Raw genomic sequence first — 23,115 nt, 5'->3', positions numbered from 1 at the left:
AAAGTTAAATTCTTCTGGAAACGTTTGCTAGATGGCAGCACATTATCATCAACTGCCATGTGTAGAGGCGAGTATACAGTTATTGATACAAATTCCAGTGTGCTTGCATAAATGGCACTTTTAACTTGACCAGAAATAAAACTAACTTAAAGATCATCATTTTTGCAGGAGAACATTTTGTATAAAGTGAATTTAAGATTTCACCATAGTGTTTACTTGGTGTTACTTAAGATTTTCCTTATTTTCATCCTGTGTCAGCATTGTAATTGTCGCATGGCTCAGATATCATACACCTTTTCTGTATTTTCATTGACATGACAATTTAGACATGCAATTCAAGATTTTGTCTGTTAACAACTTTTTCTATTATGTTTTCAAATGTAGAAACTGGAACAGGTTTTGACATAGAAAGGTCTTGTATGTGAGGCTTTGTGGTGGTTTGTATGTTCCCCACCCCCCCACACTGTAGAAGGTACCCAGACTAGACTCAGCCGGTTCTGGGAATATAAATGAAGCTATTTATTTACAGCTAGCACAATATACAAGCAGATATTTACAATATATACAGAAATATACAAAAGTATACAAGGTAAAAATAATACAGAAGCACAACTCCCCTCCCAGAAACCTGAGTCCCCAGGAGGGGCTCTCAACCACCCCTGCACCTTCCCCCTGCCCCTCTCAACCTTACCCCAGTCCTAAGGAAGAATGGAGGTTCAGCCAAGAGGTTAAGAAGCAAGATTAGTGGCAGATGAGGTTAGGGAGATGTAGCTCAGCTAGAGCCCAGCCAGAAAATGAAGACAAAAATGGCAAGAGTGTTATCTAGTGTTTACCCTTCTTGTTCCCATACCTCTCAGCGAGACTGTGAAGGGAGTTGACATCACCATTGTTTTCCTTTCACATCCAATTATCTACTTTTTCTCACCAAAACATTCTACCCTGCTTCAAACTAGCACAGGCTTTTAAGAATTGCTTTCCTGTTCAGAGTGTGGTGTCTTGGACACACATGTTCCTGAAAGGTTCTCCACGTTTCCAGGGGCAGCTGGGCTCATTGCTTGTGAAGCTGAGGCTTCTCTTGCTCCTTGCACCTCACCCATTCCTGCCATGTGATTCTGCCAGCCTTTTCTGTGAGCAGCACAATTTTTTTACTAGGGTACTCTACTACTGGTTTAAGATAGAATCATAGAATCAACCTAGCACCCAGCCCTTTCCAGTCAACCAGACTATGGCACTTAAGTGCCTCATCCAGTCTTTTCTTGAACAGTTCCAGGAATGGTGATTCCACCACCTCCCTGGGCAGCCCATTCCAATGGCAAATCACTCTCTCTGTGAAGAACTTCCTCCTAGTATCCAGCCTGTATGTCCCCTGGCACAGCTTGAGACTGTGTCCCCTTGTTCTGTTACTGGTTGCTTGGCAGAAGAGGCCAACCGCCACCCAGATACAGCCTCCCTTCAGGTGGTTTTAGGCAGCAATTAGGTCTCCCCTGAGCCTCCACTTTTCAAGGCTAAACAACCCCAGCTCCCCCAGCCTCTTCTCATAGGGCTGTGCTCCAGGCCCCTCACCAGCTTCATCACCCTTATCTGGACATGTTGAAGCACCTCAGAATTTCTTTTGAATTGAGGGGCCCAGAACTGGATGCAATACCCAAGGTGTGGCCTGATCAATGCTGAGTACAGGGGAGGAGTAACCTCCCTTGTCCTACTGGCCACACTGTTCCTGATACGGGCCAGGATGCCATTGGCTCTCCTGCCCACCTGGGCACACTGCTGACTCATGTTCAGTTGGCTGTCAGCCAGTACCCCCAGGTCCCTCTCCAGCCACTCTGTCCCCAGCCTGTAGTGCTGCTTGGAGTTGTTGTGGCCGAAGTGTAGAACTCTGCATTTGGCCATGTTAAATCTCATCCCATTGGCCTCTGTCCATCCATCCATCTTGCCAAGGTCCCTCTGCAGAGCCCTTCTACCCTCCAACAGATCAAAACCTGCTCCTTTCTTGATGTCATCTGCAAACTTACTGATGATGGACTCAATCCCCTCGTCCAGATGATCAGTAAAGATGTTGAACAGGACTGGGACCAGCACTGATCCCTGGGGCACACCACTAGTGACTGGCTGCCAACTGGATGTGGCACCATTCACCACCACTCTCTGGGCCCGGCCCTCCAGCCAGTTCTTGACCCATTTCAGAGTGAATCCATCCAAGCCACGAGCTGCCTGCTTTGCCAAGAGCTTGTTATGTCAGATGGTGTGAAAGACTTTGCTGAGGTCCAGGTAGACTACATCCACAGCTTTCCTCACTTTCACCAGGTGAGTTACCTGATTGTAAAAGAAGATCAGGTTGGTCAGGCAGGACCTGCCCTTCCTAAGTCCATGCTGGCTGGGCCTGATCCCTTAGCCGTCCTGTAGATGCTGTGTGATTGTACTGAAGGTGACCTGTTCCATGACCTTGCCTGGCACTAAGGTTGGGCTGACAGGTCAGTAATTTCCCAGTTTCTCCTTCTGGCCCTTCTTGTGGATGGGCATCACTGGCCAGCTTCCAGTCTTCGAGGACCTTTGTGGTGAGCCACGACTCGTGATAGAGAGGAGTTTGGCCAGCTCATCTGCCAGCTCTCTCAGCATCCAACAGAGGGAGTAAGAGCAGCAGAACACGGAGAGTGGGAGGCATGTGGAAGAGTGGAGATGGACTGTCCCAATTCTGTCGTAATGAGTTGTTCAGTTAGCTTATGGGGCTGGTAGTCTTGCGCTATTCTGCATCTCACCTAAGTATTTATATTCAGGCAGTAGCCTTTCTGCACAATAAGCATAAGATTTGTGAACAGTGTTCAGAGATAAATTGTGCAGTTGTATTGCCTGGTAATTACGGTATGGAAATTAAATTCTATCAAGGCTGTGAGGGCTGGAGAACTACACTGTTGAAAGTAGAAGTCTAAGGAGCCCTTGAATTTGTCTGATCTTGCTAATGTTACACAATGAGTTAGTTGGAGAGTAGTTGCAACATTAGCAAGATGTGACATTTTTAAATGCATTCTGGACCTTCTTAAACAGTGATAAAAAGGAATTGTTGATATAAACTTTAAAAACAACAGTGACTAAGTGCCGCAGGCATTATGATGTTTAAAGCAGTTTGGGCAACCAGTACAGTGACGCAGACTTCTTTTTGAAATAAAGTAGCTAGTCTCCAGGTTTCATGTACTATCCCCTGGGCTATGTGAGAATTTAGGAATTCCTTTAAGATAATTTATATTCCTGTGTGATCACTTTATAGCTGCCTAAAGGTGAGGTGAAGGCAAGACATGAGGTTATGACTTATGTTGCCAATTACCTGTTATTGACCTGAGCTGTGTGATGTCTTTAATGCTCATAATTCAAAGCATCATGCCTTCTTTCAAAGCTTGCCTCTGTCTGATACGAAAAATACTGCATTTTTTGTTTAATGACTTAATCATTAGAAAACTTCCCAGTAGTTGAGAAAGCTAGTGTATAAGTTCCCTCAGCCTGAGATGAATCCTGTAATCTTAATGACCAGCAGAGTGCACTAACCACAAATACTAACAAATATTGATGCTAGGCTACTGTCCGGCAAGGATGGGAGATTTTATGGGGAGAGGGAAGCCTGGTCTTGTATTTCACCAGTGGGAGCATTTCCGTAGGAAAAGTCCTTGGCAGTGCTCCAAAGGCAGCTTATCCAACAATTAACATAAAATACATGAACTTCTTTAAAGGAAATACTGGAACTCGAGTCTCTATCCCTGAGGAAATTATTCTTGCTGGTCTACAGATGGATTCCCTTTTACCGTTTCATCTCTGGCTTATAAACCTTATTTGTTCCAGCATCTATCCAGCATGCTGGCCAAGCCACTCTTTTGAAGTGGAAGCATTTGTCTAGACTCACACTGATGAAAGTCTGTAATTACAGGCTTTTTTTGCTTATTGTAAATGCCCCATTATCCAGACTTCCTTAGGTGGTGGGCACCACTTCTAGTACTGTTCTGAGCTGTCTGTTGTTGTGGTAATGCTCTATCAGAGAGATTCCATCTCTTGGGCAACTTAAGTTAGCTTTAGGTTCATTTGTGACCACTTCAAAGTTATTCTTAAGGAAAAGTAATTAGCACTTAAATACTTCTGAAAGAATGTAAGTGTCTGAGGATACTCTGTGGTTTAAATTGAAACTGTGGCTGAATTCTGACACTGCCAAGACCTGCGTATCCCTAGTTTGCACAACTCTTAAGTCCTTCCATAAAGCTGGTCATACAGTCTCTTACATAGCACTGAATTTGATCTAATGTCTTGGAATAAATTGTGAGAACTGAGGAAAATTCTGCACAATTCAAAACCAAATAGCTAATCTTTTCCATCAGTTTATTTCTCAGTATACTGAAAAATGACACCTTTTTCTGTAAATTTTAAGTCTGTGCAAAGTCAGAATGCAAATAAGACTTTCTTCTTAAGCTCTGGAATACTTGGCAGGAGTCATTTTAGCTCTATGGAAATGCATGTAAAAATTCTTGCGTAACTTGTGTTACTAATAAATAATTCTAAGCACAACAGTTCCTTGACGAAGAAAATTGTGCTGGACTAGACTTGGATTCTGCTTAGAACAGTTCAAGTGTTAAATTGCTGACATTCTTTTACCGACCATGTAAATGTCCTAAGGAAAAGGTCTTTTGTAAGATTATGAAATTTCCAAACTTATACTCTGTGAGATATAATTCTGAGGAATTGTGGCTTTTTTCTTTTTTTTTAATCCCTAGGAACCACTCCACCAGCTGTTTCTAGAGTTGCCACATCATCAGTTATATCACTATTAACAGCAAATTCTGATCTGCTATTCACACAGATTTTTTTTTCAACAGATTAGTGAACCAATTAAACATGACAAACTATGTGTTTTTTTTGCTTCTGACAATATTGTATACTGTATATTGTTATCAAACTGCTGTACTTCAGTACAGAAATAAAAACTCTTCCTAGCTAAAGTGGTTTATATAAAGTGTGTGTGGTAGGCCACGTAGACTAGTAAGATGCTCTCTAAACCAAAACATCTGTGGTTTCTCAGTGTGGTTGTATACAGTAATGAAAAAAACATGCAAACATGGTCATGGGAAACTTTGCAACTCTTTTTAATGGAACTGGGAGGTACTTGCAGTACACAGTATAGTCTTCTGTCCATTGTAATTTATGAGTGTATTGGCATGCATAAAATACTACAAAAAGTGGTTCTCTTATGGTGAGTATGCTTAATTGCTTACTGCCATCATTTCAGACATCTTTTTTTGCAACCTTTGCATTGTTGGGCCTGAACCCTGTTGTCAAATGAAGAGGGAAGCCAGAATGAAATGGGTGTGGAGAGAAGGGGTGGTGTTGAATTTTTTTCCCAATAGAACTTGAGGATTTGGTGACATGGAGGGTTTCTAGAAGGACAGTAAACACTTGTGAATTTGTTGCAAATTGCTGGCTGGTATGGCAATGATAAAGTTGTTTTCTGTTTGTCTTATGATGTGGTGGTGGCCAGTAGCGAGGAACATTAAGAGAAAAAAACAAAACAAACTTCAGGATTTTCAGCACAGAATTCACCACCCACTAAATTCATTAATTCTACTGGTTGTTCTTTAATTGTACAAGTGCATTTTAAATTTTCATACTAATTCTATATGAAAAAAGTTACCATTTCCATTGGAAAGACTGGTCACAATGATACATGGTTATTTCCCCTGTACTCAGCACTGGTCAGGCCACACCTTGAGTACTGTGTCCAGTTCTGGGCCCCTCAATTCAAGAAAGATGTTGAGGTGCTGGAACATGTCCAGAGAAGGGCAACAAAGCTGGTGAGGGGCCTGGAGCACAAATCCTATGAGGAGAGGTTGAGGGAGCTGGGCCTGTTTAGCCTGGAGAAGAGGAGGCTCAGGAGTGATCTTATTACTGTCTACAACTACCTGAAGGGGCATTGTAGCCAGGTGGGGGGTGGCCTCTTCTCCCAGGCAACCAGCAATAGAACAAGGGGACACAGTCTCAAGTTGTGCCAGGGTAGGTATAGCCTGGATATTAGGAAGAAGTTCTTCACAGAGAGAGTGACTGGCATTGGAATGGGCTGCCCAGGGAGGTGGTGAAGGCACCATCCCTGGGGGTCTTCAAGAAAAGACTGGATGGGGCACTTAGTGCCATGGTCTAGTTGAGTGGATAGGGCTGGGTGCTAGGTTGGACTGGATGATCTTGGAGGTCTCTTCCAACCTGGTTGATTCTATGATTCTGTGTAATACCAGACATATATGCGTGTATATGTGTATTCCAAACCAACTACTCAGAATGTAAATTATTTAGCCTTTTTTTTTAGAACACTAATATATCTTGATTTTTATTCTGATGTATTTTCTATTCTATAATTTTTGAGTAAACATATGAAAATTGAGCTCAGCACATTATTTGTGTAGTGGCTTTCAGATAAATTCCATTGAAATAAATTACCAGACAGCTTGATAATGAGATCTTCCTGCCTGAGACCAAGTATGAGCCTCTGGGTTCTAATTCACACATTTAAATTTGAACGTACTGTCTAGAGATCTGATTGGATTCATTCAGTTGTATTGAAAGGTAGTTTATTGCATGTTTGTAGATTTTTTAAAAAATTATTTTTATCTGTCAGGTAAAGACTGAATGTGAAGTGAGTTTCAGAAACTGAATTAGACAGCTGTCAATTTAAGATATTATTATAGCTCATCTTGGTAGGGTGAGATGTTAGATTGTAAGGTCTTTGAAACTGATGTTCAATCTCAAAATTTTTTTACCCTGCCTAGGAGCAGGAGCTTAGAGCTCAAAAGTAGAATGTGAGGGGCTTTTTGTTTCTATTCTATAATGAGCCAAATGTTGGACTTGTCTTTCCCTTAGAAGATACTGTGTATTAAGGTAAGGTACAAATATAAGCAGTGGATCTGAAATAGATCTTTGTTTGAAAGATATTTTAGATTAGAACTGTCATACCAGTTGGCTTAACTCAGTTCCCAAATAACTGTAACAATGAGCAAGCCCATTTCAAATAAAAATCTTCAAACACAGAGCTACAGGTAAATGCTGAATATGAATATCTGAATTCCTGAGTGGTTATGGAAACGTTTTCTGATAAATTTGTAGCCGTTAAGATGTAGCAGGTAATGACATATCAAAATTATTTCCGTGATAGCAGGCCATCTTTGTTATGCTCAGAATCAGCAATAACTTTGGGATCCACTCAAGCCTATTGAGAAAGCTGGCCAAGTGCTTGCCAAACCACTTCCCATCATTTATCAGCTGTTCTTGCTAACTGCTCGTCTGCAGGAAGGGCTGAAAGGAGGATCTGTGGAACTGCAGGCCTGTAGTTCTACCTTGGTGGCAGCGGAGGTCATGGAGAAAATGATCTTGAGGGCCATCACATAGCATGTACAGGACAGACATGTACAAGCCCAGTCAGCAGAGGATTGTGAAAGGCAGGTCCTGGTTGACTAACTTACCTCCTTCTATGACAAGGTGACCCACTTAGTGGGTGAGTTAAAGGCTGTGGATGCTGTTTATCTGGACTTTAGTAAAGCCTCTGACACTGTTTCCCACTGCATTCTTGTAGAGAGTTCTTGACTACTCCAGGCTTGGACTGGCATACTCTTCCTGTACTGTACTGGCTGGATTTCTGGACCCAAAGAGTGATGGTGAATGGAGTTAAACCTACTTGACCTCCAGTCGGTCACAAGTGGTGTTCCCCAGGGCTTCAGTTTTGGGACCAGTTCTCTTCAATGTTTCTCAGTCATCTGGGCAAGGAGAATCAAATGCAGCCTCAAGTGAGTTTGCAGACCACACCAAGCTGAGAGGGTGTGTTGATATACTGGAGGGGCCTGGACAGGCTGGATCGATAGGCTGAGCCATTTTTATGAGATTCAACAGTCCTGCTCTTGGATCACAACTGCACCATGCAGTGCTACAGGTTGGTGAGGAGTGGCTGGAAAATGTCCTGGCAGAAAAGGGCTTGGGGGTGTTGATAAGCAGCCATCTGAACGTGAGCCCGCAATGCATTCAGGAGGCCAAGAAGGCTGATGACATCCTGGCCTGTGTCAGAAGCCATGTGCCCATCAGAAGTAGAGAAGTGATAATGCCCCTCTGCTCAGCACTGGTGAGGCTGCACCTTAAGTACTGTGCTCTATTTTGTGCCACTTATTGCAAGAAAGACGTAAAGGTGCTAGAGTGTACCTAAGGAAGGACAGTGCAGGTGGAAAGGGGGCTAGTGTACAAATAATCTGAGGAGCAGCTGTGGTAACTGGGATTGTTTAGTGTGGAGAAAAGGAGGCTGAGTTGAGGGCGTGTTGCCCTATGAAACTGGAAAGTAGGCTTGTAGCTAGGTGCCAGTCTCTTCTCTGAAGTACCAAGCAATAGGTCAAGAGAAAATGGCCTTTTTTTGCACCAGGGCAGGTTTAAATTGGATATTAGAAAAAAATCTTAACTGAAAGGGTTGTCAAAAATTGTAACATGCAGCTTAAGGAAGTGTTGGAGTAAATATTCTGGCAGCTATTTAAAAGATGTGTAGGTGTGTTGCTTGATGGTTTACTGGTGAATTTGGCAGTGACAGATTAACAGTTGGACTTGATGATTTTAAGGGTTTTTTCCAGCCTAAATGTTTCTGTTAAGCTCTCTTCGCTGTTGTATGAGAGTGCATTCGAAAAATCTGATACGCTGATGCTGGAAGGGATGAGTAAGAGATAGCTGCTATTCAAAACACTTCTTACCAGCCTCTCATGCAACTGGTTCAAAGGAATGAATAAGAGATTTCATCCAGAGGCAAAAAACACTAGGAGATGGCTGCAGAGGAAATGAGTAGCATAGGAGCAAGAGAGCATAAATTACACTTGGTTGCATGATAAATAGGAATTCCAGATGATAGAAAGCAGAAGGGCAGTTAAGGTGATTGTTTGGCTTGCTGACCAGTTTAAAATGATGGAAGAGAGAGGTGGTTATTCTTTAAATACTGCAGCAGTCAAAAATAACAGGTGAGCTCTTGGGCAGGAGGAATTAAAATGAGCAGAATAAAAAGCTCATATGGAGGGCAAATGTGTGTTTGGTATGAAAAAGATGAAGACAGAAGAAGGAAGTTGCAAGCTTCCAGAGAAGGGAATCAGCGGGAGAACGAGAACTTTGTGTGGAGAAGTTCTTAATGGCTGAAGAATAAACATGCCATACCTAAACCAAGTGGGTAATGTGAGCACTTAGTCTATTATAACAGAGATAATTTTGCAGGAGCCTTCAGATGCTGCCTTGTTAGCAACTGATACTAGGATCAGTATCAAACTCTTGTGTATCTAGTGTCTTGCCAGGTGCCTGTCTGAAAACGGATTGGTTGAAGGTATTGTTTTTAAACAAGAGCGGTGTGTGTCAGAGATATTTTAAGTTCTTTATTCCTTATACTTTTGATACTTATCCTTTTTCTCAATTTCTGTTTTGTGTCATAAACTTATTGGAAGAATGCAGATGATTAGAGTTTGTGTTTCTTTAAAACACTGACTTTCCCATGTGTTTGTATTTATGATAAATTCTCATTGTGAAATTGATTTTTTTTAAGCTGTTCTCAGAATAAAGAATGCTTAACTGTTGTAGCAAGGTACATTCCCATTAGAAAGAATTCTTCCTGTCATTTCCAAAAAGACTGAGAAGTGAGTTATATGGTAGTGGCATTGAAATATCTTTCTAAGGTTATTTTTCAGCATAATCTGTAACTCTCGCATGAGAGAGAGTTCCCACAAAAATAGGTAGGCCATAGAGATGTGGTAGCAGAAATCAGCTTAGTGGAATGTAGCAGGTTAATGCAAGGGCTAAGCTGCCTGCTCTCCCAACACAAAAGACAGCGGAAAAATAACACATAAAAACTCAGGGTTGAGATAAAGAGATACCATAATCACCAATAAGATACCATAATCACAGTGCATAATTATCTTAGCTAATAATTTTATTAATTCACCAAGGGTATGGAAGAGCAATATTGTTTCAGGTCTGGCCAACCAGTAATAGTGAAACATGTTTCAAGCTAACAGAAGTTTACCTCTTTCAGATGACACAGGCTGAATTCTGTTTGAGTAAATCTGAAAAATCTGTCATCCAAGTCTGGATTTCCCTGATGTCAGTGTAGTCTCTAAGGCCATGGCTTTTGTCAGTCACTCTGATATCCTATGTCTGAACAGAGAACTGTATTTTGTATATATGTTGTGATAGATGGCCTTGGGCAGCATAAGGCATTGGAAAAGTCCTTAGGTAAACTTTATTGTACATCACAAGAAATGTGATTCTATTAACATTTTTCATACAAAAAGAAGATAGTTTTTCTAAGAAGGTATGCAAAAGCAGCAAGTGTTTTGAAAGTGAAAAACTACATACATGTCTATTCTTCCCCTCATGTCCTCTCTCATGTTTTTTTTTTTTTTTTAATAAAGGATTTCTTCCTTTGAAATCATGAATGTCAAATTCTTATTACGTGTTTCTGGTCACAGCTTTTTTTCTCTCTGTCTTTTTTTTTTTTTTTTTTTTTTATTCTTTCCAGGAATAGGAAGAGAATACCTATGGGGTTTTTTTTTTCCTCCCTGAACCACATTTACTTATTTTAACTTCTGTTTGGTCATTCTGTTGGGCCAGACATCATTCTTTGCTCCCTTTATATGCCTTTGTGCTAGTTTAGCACAGCCTTTTCCCACAACAGAGTGAGGGAAAGAAACACACACAAAAAAGCCTGTAAGCTGAGATAAAGAGTTGGGATAAGATAAAAGGAGTTTCATATAGATAAAGTAACATGATACACAATTGCCTTAGCCTATTTGCAGAAAAAGTGCAGCAAAATACAGAAAAGCAGCAGCAAGCAGAAGCCAGTGTACTAAAATTCCAAGGCAGGGAGCTACCATCACGTGTCTTCCTGTCCAGCTGCCATCCCAGTGAAAGAGAGCCAACAACCAGAATACAGAACCCAGAAGCAGCAAACAGAACCAGAAGACTCTGGTGTTACAGTCTGAACTTCAAGCCCCATAATACTTTGCTCCAGCCAGCACTTCCATTTTAAAACAGGCATGAGGCAGGATGGTTTTGAATAATAGGTTGAGTTTAAATCTGCTGCTGCTTATCACAGCCTTCATTCCATGACATATCTCTCTTTATTTATCTCCTGCATGATGTTTTTTGTTATCGTATTGTAATTCCAATTAATTTTTTATTCCTGCCTAAGCTCAAGAAGTATCATATTTGAGCATCAGGCAAGAAAGTAGGTACTCTTGTGAGTTAGAGACCAGAGAACATTTTTCATTAAACTATATTTGTGCAGTGGAAATTCTTTCATCTGAGGAGAGTTTATGGTATTCCTCCAAAATGCAGCAGTACTGGTGAGACTCACAAACTTAGCTTTCATTGTACAAGGTTTAACTTGGTGTGGGGTTTTCTCCAAAAACGAATTTAAGTTAGTATTGAGTTTAGCGACAGGAGTTGATAGTTGAGGTCTTCCCCTTTTTTGATGAGATTTTTCACATACCTGAAGATCCTTCCTGCCTTTTGTTTTCCTGCTGCTCTTCTTAGATGTGTGGACAGGAGTGAACTTTACTGAGGAGATGTTTGAAGAAAAGTAGTTTAGACTTTGCAACAAAAAAGATTACTTCCTATAAAAGTAAAATCAGTTACTATTATTCTCAGTTTTTACAAAAATAGGTTATACATATACTTTATGGATAAAATTAAAAAAAATTGTTCTTTTTTATTCTTCAGATTCACAGAAAAATAGATAAATTATTAAATAAGTGCTTATTGAACTTGGTTGCTCCTCGGCCTATGTCAAGTTTTGTTTAATGACTGTGAAACCATTTTTTGTTTATAATTCCTTTATGCCTGCATAATAACTATGTAGTGACACTGAAATAGAAATTGTGACATGGATGAGTCTTGGTACAAAATGAATGCCTGTGCTGAATGACAGGTTCACAAGAATAATGCATTTCTGGTAATAGTAACATACGAATATTTGGCAAATATTATGTTGATATAGTGCTGCACAGGTTTCCCATCCTTTCCCTGGCTTCTTTGGAGGTTAGGCTGTTACAAGCTGAAGGTAAATGAAGTAGCTGTAAAAATGCCTCTTTGTACACAAACTATCTTGCACAGAAGAACATTTCCTCCTTCTTACCATTTCAGCAATCTGTCAGTGTTCTAATTTGCCTCAACATTTCAGTCACCAGATTAAGAACATCAGTCTAAAGGATTTGGTACATGTAGAATATATTGTGTGTTCAGGTTGCAGAACCAATGATGCCTGGCATCTTCACAGATTTGAGTCTATTATTCTTTAAAACCTCATATCAGCATTCTCGGTTATTATTCTGTCTCTACATTTTTTTTTAATGTGTTGTCTTTGGAGCTGCTCTCTTTGAGCCCTTATCAGTAACTGTAGGTATGGCCTGTGGTTCACACCTGCTTGGCTGATCAGGAGATGTGACAAACGTTCTGTTGGAGGGTAGGAGAGGCCTGCAGAGGGGCCTTGACAGGCTGGATAGGTGGGCAGAGATGAAATTTAACAAAGCCAAGTGCAGGGTTCTACACTTCGGCCACAACAACCCCAAGCAGCACTACAGGCTGGGGACAGAGTGGCTGGAGAGCAGCCAGACAGAAAGGGACCTGGGGGTACTGGTTGACAGCTGGCTGAACTTGAACCAGCAGTGTGCCCAGGTGTCCAGGAGAGCCAGTGGCATCCTGGCTTGTATCAGGAACAGTGTGGCAAGTAGGACAAGGGAGCTTATTCTTCCCCTGTACTCAGCACTGGTCAGGCCACACTTTGAGTACTGTGTCCAGTTCTGGGCTCCTCAATTCAAGAGATACTGGAACATGTCCAGAGAAGGGCAACGAAGCTGACGAGAGGCCTGGAACACAAGCCCTGTGAGTCGAGGCTGGGGGAGCTGGGGTTGTTTAGCCTGGAAAAGAGGAGGCTCAGAGATGACCTCATTACTGTATACAACTACCTGAAGGGAGGCTGTATCCAGGTGGGGGTCGGTCTCTTCTGCCAGACAACCAGCTACAGAACAAGGTGGCACAGTCTCAAGTTGTGCCAGGGGCAGTATAAGCTGGATATTAGGAGGAAGTTCTTCACAGAGAGAGTGATTTGCCATCGGAATGGCCTGCCAGGGAGGTGGTGGAGTCACTGTTGCTGGAGGTGTTCAAGAAAAGCCTGGCTGAGGCACTTGGTGCCATAGTCTAGTTGACTGGTTAGGGCTGAGAGATAGGTTGGATTGGATGATCTTGGAGGTCTCTTCCAACCTGCTTGATTCTATGATTCTATGACTGCTTCAGTCAGACCTGATGGAAAATGAGTATACCTGTACCAACTGAGAACCAGAATGGAAAATATTTTAATTCTTGCTTGTGCATTTCTTCTGTGCTGAACATACTAATTTTAGTCCTTATCTCTTGCTTGGCTACCAGTTTTCACCAAGTGTGAAGAAACTCTGGCCTGTGCTGACTTGTCAAACTTGGTTTCTGCTAAATAACCTTTTAAGTTCCTGGGGATGTATACTGCCAGAAAAACAACATGCTGACACATGTAATTTCTTCAGAAACAAGGTTAACAAAATTAATTCCAGAATACCCAGTGTTAATGTTCTACTCTCAGGATAGCTGAGGGAAATTGGGATGTATTGGCTCTCAGGACTTCGTCATTGACTCTTTGCAAATGCGGAGCAGAAAATTTTTTAAATTAAGTTTTGAAACAAAGTTGAGAAAGTGAGTCTCTTAAGGTGGTATGGACACAATATGTTTTAAATGTAGTATAGGATGTGTTTTCCTTTGTTTTCTGAGGATGTAACTAATGTAATTTAACATCAGTGTTATGTAAAAGTAGTTACACAAATTAATGTAATGCTTAAAGAACTTAAAAGTAAGTTATTAAAACTACACTTAGAAGAATCAGCTTGGCTGGCAGTCTTCAGAGTTTGCATCTTGCACTTTGAGTCAGCACATGTGCTGGTTGTCTGCTTGCTTTTAAACCCCATCATGAACTGTGCTACCTTTCTGGATGCAAATAACTGCTTTCAGTAGATATTTTCCAAACATGTGAATGCATGAATGATGTGGGACCAGTTCTGCCACTGCAAGAAAGAGAGGCTGCAAGTATTCTTCAGAGTTAATTGGCATGCAGCTGGCACCATCCCTATTTCCCTTCCACACCCAAATAGTAATCTAGGACAGGAGACTGATCTTGCAGCTGGAACCAGTCAGCTTTCTTGTAGTTAATAAAGAAATCTTGATGTTTTCCTTCATGACATAGCACGCTTAATATCCTAATCAGAATGACAGGTAACCTGCCGACAGTGTGGCCATAACATATTAGAGGTCTGTTTATGGTACACGAATGGCAGAGTGAAGTGTAGCATAAAAAAACACGACTGTCTGGCCAGGAGAATGGTGTGAGGATGCTTAAAATGCACACTTAAGGAAAATTTTTTAGCTTATTTTTTTGAACTTAATGAGTTTCAAGAAGGACAAATGCAAGGTCCTGCACCAGGGTTGGGACATTCCCTGGTGTCAGTATAAGATGGGGAATTAAGAGATTGAAAGCATCCCTGTAGAGAAGGACTTGGAGCACACGTGAATGAAAAGCTGGATGTGAGCTGGCAATGTGTGCTCACGGCCCAGAAAGCCAACCATAATCCTGAACTGCATCAAAAGAAGCAGAGCCAGTGGGTCAAAAGAGGTAATTCTGCCCTTGGTAAAACCCTAGCTCGAGTGCTGTCTCTCGCTCTGGAGTTGTAAGCACAAGAAGTACATGGACCTGCTGGAGCAGGTCCAGAAGAGTGCCACAAAAATTATCAAAGGGCTGTTAACACCTCTCCTGTGAATGAAGACTAAAAGTTGGTGGTTTTCAGCCATAAGCTCTAGTCCAGACCTAATTGCAGCCTTTCAGTATATAGAAGAATTTTTAAAAAGACAGGGACAATTTTTAGCAGAGTCTGTTGTGACAGGACAAGGGGTAATCGTTGTAAACAAACAAACAAACAAAAGGAATTTAGTTTAGAGATCAGGAAGCAGTTCTGTAAAGAGGGAAATGGAAACTGGGGCATGTTGCCCAGGTGGTAGATTCCCCATCTCTGGCAACATTCATAGAACCACCAAAGCTAGGAAAGACCATTAAAATCATTGAGTCCAACCATAACCAAGTACCATGTCCACTAAACCCTATCCTGAAGTGCCACATCTGCCTTCTTGAACACATTCAGGGATGGCAATTCCACCAGCTCCCTGGGCAGCCTGTTCCAATACCTCACCTCTCAGTAAAAAAGTTCCTCCTAATGTCTGGTCTAAACCTTCCCTGGCACAACTTAAACTCACTTCCTTTTGTCCTGTCACTGTTTCCTTGGGAGAGAACAATACCAACCTCAGTACCACCTCCCTTCTTGTAGTTGTAGAGAGCAATAACATCACCCCTTATCCTGCTCTCCAGACAAAACAATACCTCTTACCTCAGCCACAATTTATATGACATGCTCTCCAAACCCATCATCAGCCTCATTGCTCTAAGTTCAGGTTAGACAAGACCCTGAGCAACCTGATCCAGTTGAAGAAGTCTTGTCTCATTATAGCGTGGGGTTGATGTGATTTTAATGAGCATACAGATTGCTTTACTGCTCCAAAAGGGTCAAAAGAAAACACACAATGGATTGGAGGGTTATTGGAAAATATGGGGAAGAAATGTAGAAGCTACAATGTTACAGTTCTACATAGTGGTGAGTATAGCAAAGCATGTAAAATACACAAATTCATATTCAGCCTTGGTCCGGTCCTGTGACCTGGGCTTACAATAATCTCATTTGGCTAGAACCTTCCAAAGCCATCCCCTCAACAGTGCCTTAATTCCACAGGCCTTCTAAATGTCACCTCCCTACCAAAAGCATTTGTGATGCAGAACAAAATGAAGCTTGGCCTCTCCAGGGCCAATTAACCTGCCTAACTGGCAACATCACCAAGATCAACAAGCAGGCCTCCTCCTCTATGCATGAGAACCTGTTCATGCTCCCCAGGAGGACAGGGACGTGGCAAAAGAAAAATGCTGACTTTACAGCTAGATTTTATAGGGAATGCAGGTTTATAGGTATGAAATACAAAGATTACAGTTTCTGGTATGCCTTCTGGACAACTGGCTCCTGGGAGTCTTCAACTTTGTGGTACTGAAAGGTACCACCCAGCCTCAAACTGGCACAAGTTGAGCTGGATGACCTCTAAATATCTCTTCCCAACACAAATTATTCTGTGATTCTGTATGAATGTTCCACAGTCCAATGCTACATGGAAATAAATATAGATAAGGTAGAGAAGAACATAAAGGAAACACTGCTATGTTTGCCAGAGTTCATTCACTATTTTACCATTCTCCTCTTTAAAACAACTTCTAAAGGGCACTTCTTAAAGTAACTGACAGTCCTTGACTGAGACAAGAAGACTGAGGCAGAATAAGGGAAAATAATATTATGCACTGGTTTGTCCTTTCCCCTGTGCTACCAACCAGTCCTGCTGCTGCTTTTCTTGCAGGATGAAGTGATATCTATTCACATGCTTTAGTTCTATGTTCTGTTGCAAAGAAGTCGGTATATAGTGAACCTCCTGCTGGCTTGCATAGCAGGAAGTCTTGCATCTCTTAGTTTTATCAAACAGTTTCATTGTTTATGTTCTGGGGCTTTGACAGACAGTGTGAATTTACCATGCATATACAGAGCTTGCTGGTATGATACCAATCAGTCAGAAGAGAGAGTTCTAGCTCCTTGATAGTGGTTAAACTAATACAGTGGTTTGTGAGTTGTAAGTGAAAGGGTGGCAAGTGCTCAACAGCAGTACTCAGGCTCATTTTTAGGTAAAAGAGGCTTAATCTTTCAAAAATATGTGTTAATCTGAGTCATGTTTCTTAAATATCCTCAGAACAGTAGTGTAAACTTAAAAATTTCTGGAATGGCTCTTATTTTAACAGATGTGTGTTTTCTACAGAAAGATGCCAATCTCCCTTGAAATGGAAGAGGGGACATGACAGGGTTTTTTTTAAAGGAGAGAAAAAAAAAGCAAGACTAACAATCCCAAAACAAAGCAATCACACAGTTCCCCCATATTAATTCTGGAAATGCTTTTGTTGCATTTCTGACTTTGTGAAAGGTTTTGCCACAGTTTCTGTGATAGCAGTTCAGCTCTACATGTTTGGATAGTGTTTGTTAGTTGTATAATTAATTCAAAAAGTGAGACATTTGCTGGTCTCCAGTCAATTACAACCTCTCCCCAATTAGCTAGGACTGTTGACAGATAATGGTGAGTGGCTTGGTGAGCACTTCTGCCAGCTCCTTAGGTGCCCTTGGGTGGATCTCATCTGATTCCATAGACTTGTGCACATTTAAGTGGCACAGCAGGTGCCTTTCCTCGTGGATTGTGTGGGCTGGTTTCTGGTCCCCCTCCCTGTCTTGCAGTTGCAGAGACTGACCCCTCAAGGAGCAACTGGGATCACTGACAAATACTGAAGTAGCCATTAAGCAGCTCAGCCTTTTCCTTTTCTTTGGTAGAGTGGATTTATAATGTTGCAACTGAAGCAGTGCTTTTAAAAAGTTAAGCATTTGAAGTAAAAACAGGGAACTCCCCCTCACCACTCTCATTATTTATTTGTGTGTGTTTATCTTGATAATTCATATGTCAATACTGTAGCTTTTGCTGTTATGGTCTTCCTGTGAAACCTAAGCATAAATGAGCATAAGATTCACATGTGGCTTCTAGATAGACCTTGGATTTAATTAAGAAGTCCTAGACATAGAAACCCATTCATTTCAGCTTGGCTGTGTTTGCTTCCTTGATCACATACCCCTGCAACATTCTGTGGAAATATTTTTAGCAAAGTGCTAGCTGGGGTTTTCAAACTCCTGTCCAGATGATCAGTTAATTTAGAAGTTGCCTTCAGGTAGTCCTATGTTTTGGAAGACTTTGTAGTTTTTATTTCCATGTGGTGACGTATGTGGTGATTTATGTAGTGTAGCATCTTTGAGGTAGTTTGTCGTAGTTGTTTCTTATCTGGACATTTACAACTGCTGATGTTTATTTAGGTTTTGGAAATGGGTCTAGCCAGCTCAGGATCCTAGTTTAGAATTGAAAGTTCAGATGCTTTCCAAAGTACTACATAGAGCCTGACTCTGTACAGCGAGACAACGAACTTGAAGCAGTAAATCCATTATTTTTTTTTTGTCTTTGGCAATGGGCAAGTAATTCTAAACTAGCTTTACTCTCTCCCAACTGTCTGAGATACTTGGAATTGCTTTTCAAAACCTTTAGATCAAAGTGATCTTTGCTAGCAGTCTGAGTACTCATTGTGGTTTCCACTTGGAGAAATTATGCTGGAAATGTCAACCATTCTTCATGCAGGAGGAAAGATAGTGCTGCATTGAAAAAAAAGATGGTCATATTTCAGTGCTTCAGTTCAGAAAGTACAAAGAGGCACCGCGAACAGACTGTGGAGAAAGGTTTTGACCGTAACTCACAAGGAGTGTGTTATATTGTTTTTCCCATGATAAAGGTGGAAACCTGCCCAAGGGGACAGTGTGTTATTTCCAAGTAATTTTTAGCAGCCCCACCTTGAGAGCCTAACAGAGTGAGTGCATGGGAGCCTCAGAGACTACAGATGTTCTGTTTTGTGATTGTCTCCAGCTACTGATGGTGCTTCTGTCTGGTTTGGGGAGCAGGGAGCTACAATTTAATGCAGAAAAAACGTTGCCTTATGTTCCATGGATTTGTCTACATTTTGTTATATATATTGCAGTATAATTCAGTCCACTCTGCCTGAACCTGTTTGCATGCATAGCTGAAGGTAACAAAGGCGAGACTTAGTGCTACGCTGGTGTGTCATAGACTCTAACTACAGTAACTGTGTTTCTTAGCACTGTCTATGATGGCATTCGATCTTTATGTTAAATACAGGGATAGCTGTGTATTCTCCCGAGTGTTCTCTCTCTGCTCTTTTGCCTAGTAACTAGCTAGCATTCGTGTAACCGTAAGGACAAACAGTCCAGGAAACTGATGTGGCTGAAAACGGACCTTGTTTTGTTTTTGGTAAGGTTAGAACATGTGATGTTTTTCTTCTTTTGTGGATAAACATTTGTGTAAAATTGTCCTGGAATTCAACAGCTGAACCTTGATGCTGCAGATAGATGCACTTACATTCTTCATACTGCATTTACCTCCTTTTATATATATGTATGTGTGTGTGTGTGTGTGTTTATGTGCAAACATATGAACCTGTAATAAACCTAAGACTGGCTATTTTCACATATTTTGACATGCATAAAATATATACTGTAATGTAGTGATTCTTCTTAGAAAAAAAAAAAGTAAATTTGGCCATTCCTAACTTTTCCTACGAATCTTAAAATCATTAGATCTTTCAAGCTGACATTCCAGATAATAGAGAGAAATATTTGTAATGAAGTTCCAGAAACATTTTTTCACTTAGATTATTCACTCAAAAGATTATGTACTATTGTTAGTTCTGGCTAGTATGTGATCCAACTGCAGGTGTTTTGAATTTTAAAACTCTCTCTTGCCAAATAGCACCAAAAATTTAACATTTAGACTACTCTGTTGCCATAGTAATTTCTTGGATAGAAGACTGCCAAGTAACAGTAAAATGAAACTAGTGATTTTGGTGTGTCTTAAAATGAGGAAAGAAAAGAAAATCAGTGAGAACTGAAAGAAACTTTACTTGGTTCCATGTTTTTTCTTGTAGGTATTGGAGAGACCTTGAATAATCAAATATATTTCACTATAAAAGATGGATTTCTTGATTTGGATTTTGTTGATGCATAATTTAAGGTGCACACAGATGGTTTTGGTGTGTTTTTAATGGCTTTCCCCCTTTCTAATTCGGAAGAGCACCTTAAATTTGAGGGGACTTTGAAGCAAAATTCTTTATGCAATAAAAATAGAAAAGCTATTATATGCCTTTGGGCACATGTAAATTATTTTTGCCTCTTGCTTCAAACCAATTTGCTACTACTGGATCAGACTCTCATTTCAACCTGCTAGCATTCTCTGGGCATGAAAGGTCTCCACCAGGAACAAGGCATGGCTTGCACCCGTGGTCTCATGTATCACCATCATTCATTCATGAGAACCAGTCTGCACAAATGCATGACAATATGTTGATAGCAGTATGATAAGATGTATTTAAAATAGATTCTTTCTTGTGAGAATTGACGAAATGTGACCTTCATGTCAGATAAAGCCTACAGGAAGAAAGTGGAACAGAAAAGCAAACTTAAGAACTACGTTTTTTTTTTTTTTTTTCCAGACATCAACTGATGGGAAATACATCAGACCTTATATTGCAAAGTGGATTTGGACATATTAGTTGGACTTAATGATCTTAAACGTCTTTTACAACCAAAACAATTCTATGTTTCTGTGTCCACTGAGAATTAAAAAGCCCTGCTTAGGAGTGGTATCTTCAAACTACAAATAAAATCATTTGAAATTGTGTCAGGGCTGTGAAATCCGTGCATACAGGAGACTCCACCATGTTAAGCAAGAGAAAGGAAGCCTCTGTTTAACAGGTGTGTGTTTCTGTAATGTTAGAGATATTTCAGAATGCTAAAAAACTCTTGCAGTGAGTTTTTCACTGAGTGAGGTTAAATGAAGAATCCTTAATAGAATCACACACAGAGAGTATCACACAGAGTATCATCAGGGTTGGAAGAAACCTCACAGATCATCAAGTCCAACCCTTTACCACAGAGCTCAAGGCTAGACCATGGCACCAAGTGCCACGTCCAACCTTGCCTTGAACAGCCCCAGGGATGATTTGTTCTTTCCAATTACTAGTACAGAAACTAGGACTAGGCTGTGTGCTGGCATAAAGCAGAAGTGGGTTAAGAAACTTCAGTCTGTCTAGTGCTAATTGTTTAAGGATTTAAAGATTTAAGTGCATTCCTGGATCCGGACCACAGTATTCACCTCATGGACTGAAGCCCAAGGACAGTAGTTGTATGTGCTTCAGGTGCTCTAAAGGAAAAAGACAGGGCCATTGGCTTATTGGTTTTTATGCATTTTGAGTATTGGAGCTGGCTTCATAAATAACTTTTTACTAATTTTGAGTTTTAAAATTAGGATATTCTGAATATTTAAGGTTGCAAATACCCAGAAAATAGATGAAAACTGTGTGGTACTGGCTTTTGTAAATACTAACATGAAATAAAAACAAACTCTTCAGATTGTAAACCTACAGAATTGTAGTCTTTCAGTGATTTTAAAGAAGGTTATATTAAACAAGTCATGTACAGAAATGGTATTGCTTTTTTTTGAGAGCAGTTTGATTTTGAGGGGGTAATCATGTAATCTAATGTAGTTGATACTATAGTTCAGAGTAGCCATTCCTGGCACATCTACAAATCTTTAGCCACATTTTCTCCCTCCCTCCCTCCCTCCCTCCCTCCCTCCCTCCCTCCCTCCCTCCCTCCCTCCCTCCCTCCCTCCCTCCCTCCCTCCCTCCCTCCCTCCCTCCCTCCCTCCCTCCCTCCCTCCCTCCCTCCCTCCCTCCCTCCCTCCCTCCCTCCCTCCCTCCCTCCCTCCCTCCCTCCCTCCCTCCCTCCCTCCCTCCCTCCCTCCCTCCCTCCCTTCTTTCCCCTTCCCTTTTTTTCCTCCTTTTCTTTGAATTGGCTGAACACTAGCTTAGTTTGGAGTCATGTTGCCTGTGCAGACCTCAAAACAAGTTTCAGAAGCAGCCAAATACAACATTTTATTCTAATGTAGTGTTCCTTTGAGAACTTTGCTGCTGTTTTCTTAAAAATGTGACAGCAAATACTTCTGACTAGTCGTGTGAATTTGAATTTAATATTGGGTCTGTACTGTCATTTTGTTCACATTACGTGTTGTGGTTTTGTTGCCATCACCAACAGAAGGACCATTCGGTAGTGATTTACATTTTTGTAACCTAAACTAGAATTTTTTTTTTCCTTTCACTTAAAAATAACTGAGGTTTCTCTTCAGGAAACTTGATTTTTTAAAATAAAATACAAGGCTTGCAGCAAGTTAATTATATGGGAGGCTCTTAAAATCACTTTCTTTTACACATGTGTTTTGTCTTGTATAACATGGAATAACCATGTCACATTAATGTAAAATGAATAATGTATGTGATCAGGAGCCCTTTCCTCTAAGTCCAATACTGATTCAAATGCTTATTCAGTCCTTAAGGATTTTTAGTAGTTGAAATTAAGTAATCTGTAACTGCAACTAAAGTATAAGTATTCAAACCAATCTGTTTTCTTGTAGAAAAATACTAGAAGAAAACTTGGCAATCAAAGGTACAATTGAAGAATCCTGTGTTCATTTCTCTCCTTTTATTTGCTGTGCTTGGGCATGAGAAGGGCTTGAATCTGCTGAAAGTTGAGGAAGCTTTGAGTGGACTTCCACATACACAAGACTGCAAGTCTCTGGGAATGGTTATTCACCCTTCAGAGGCAGGGGAAACCAGAGATAAGGAAAGGTGACTGAAGCTGTTGGTTTCTTCCTTCCTCAGCTATAAGTCCTGAGTTAAATACTGGTGATGCCTTTAGATGCACACTTCTTAGATGCATTATTTTCTGGAAATCACCTTGTTGCTTCAATGTACACCTTCTTGTTAATTTGTTCCAAGTGGTACACCTCCATTCAAATCGTGGCTCTTGTTGCTGCCAGATACTGCTGTTACCAGCACTGAGTACTGAGAACTATCACATATGTTGTGCAGAAGTCAGTAATTCCTCTTGCAGTCCTGCTCAGCAATTTGCTCTCCTTGGGCAAAAGTAAATTGCTGGAACAGGTTTTTTGTCTGGTTGGTAATCTGCTGATCCCATGCTATGCTCATGAGTTTGCTGTTTCTTGAAACAGCAGCAGCTGCCATCTACCTATGGCTTAAAATGACTTGTGTGCAGTTGGCTGGTAGATGTGATGTTCTGTGGCAATACCTACTGTAGGTTGCAAGCTGCTAGGGGTGCTGGAAGCCTCTTTTTGTGGAATACCTGCAGCCTTGAATTTTTCTTTTGCATTTCATCTTTGTTTAGGATCTGCAGTAACGTCAGCACAGCAGTGGAAGAAGGCACAGTA

The 23,115-nt window shown here is 40.9% G+C and overlaps 1 protein-coding gene across 2 annotated transcripts in view; it reads left to right on the top strand.

Moving 5' to 3' along the window:
• Window positions 1-23,115, top strand: part of SRFBP1 (serum response factor binding protein 1) — an 82,983-nt gene that overhangs the window by 4,860 nt on the left and 55,008 nt on the right. The window contains exon 1 of one of the 2 annotated variants that reach the window (XM_064140359.1): window positions 20,522-20,585. The exons of the other annotated variant lie outside the window; for it this stretch is intronic. The gene's annotated coding sequence lies outside the window, so the exon portion shown is untranslated. Of the gene's footprint in view, window positions 1-20,521; window positions 20,586-23,115 lie in introns of those variants that run through there. 2 annotated transcript variants of the gene reach the window in all.

The sequence above is a fragment of the Pogoniulus pusillus genome, chromosome Z (genome assembly GCF_015220805.1).
Source record: "Pogoniulus pusillus isolate bPogPus1 chromosome Z, bPogPus1.pri, whole genome shotgun sequence".
Classification (NCBI taxonomy): domain Eukaryota; kingdom Metazoa; phylum Chordata; class Aves; order Piciformes; family Lybiidae; genus Pogoniulus; species Pogoniulus pusillus.
The sequence above is the reverse complement of the archived record's forward strand: the minus strand, read 5'-3'. Positions and strand labels throughout refer to the sequence as shown.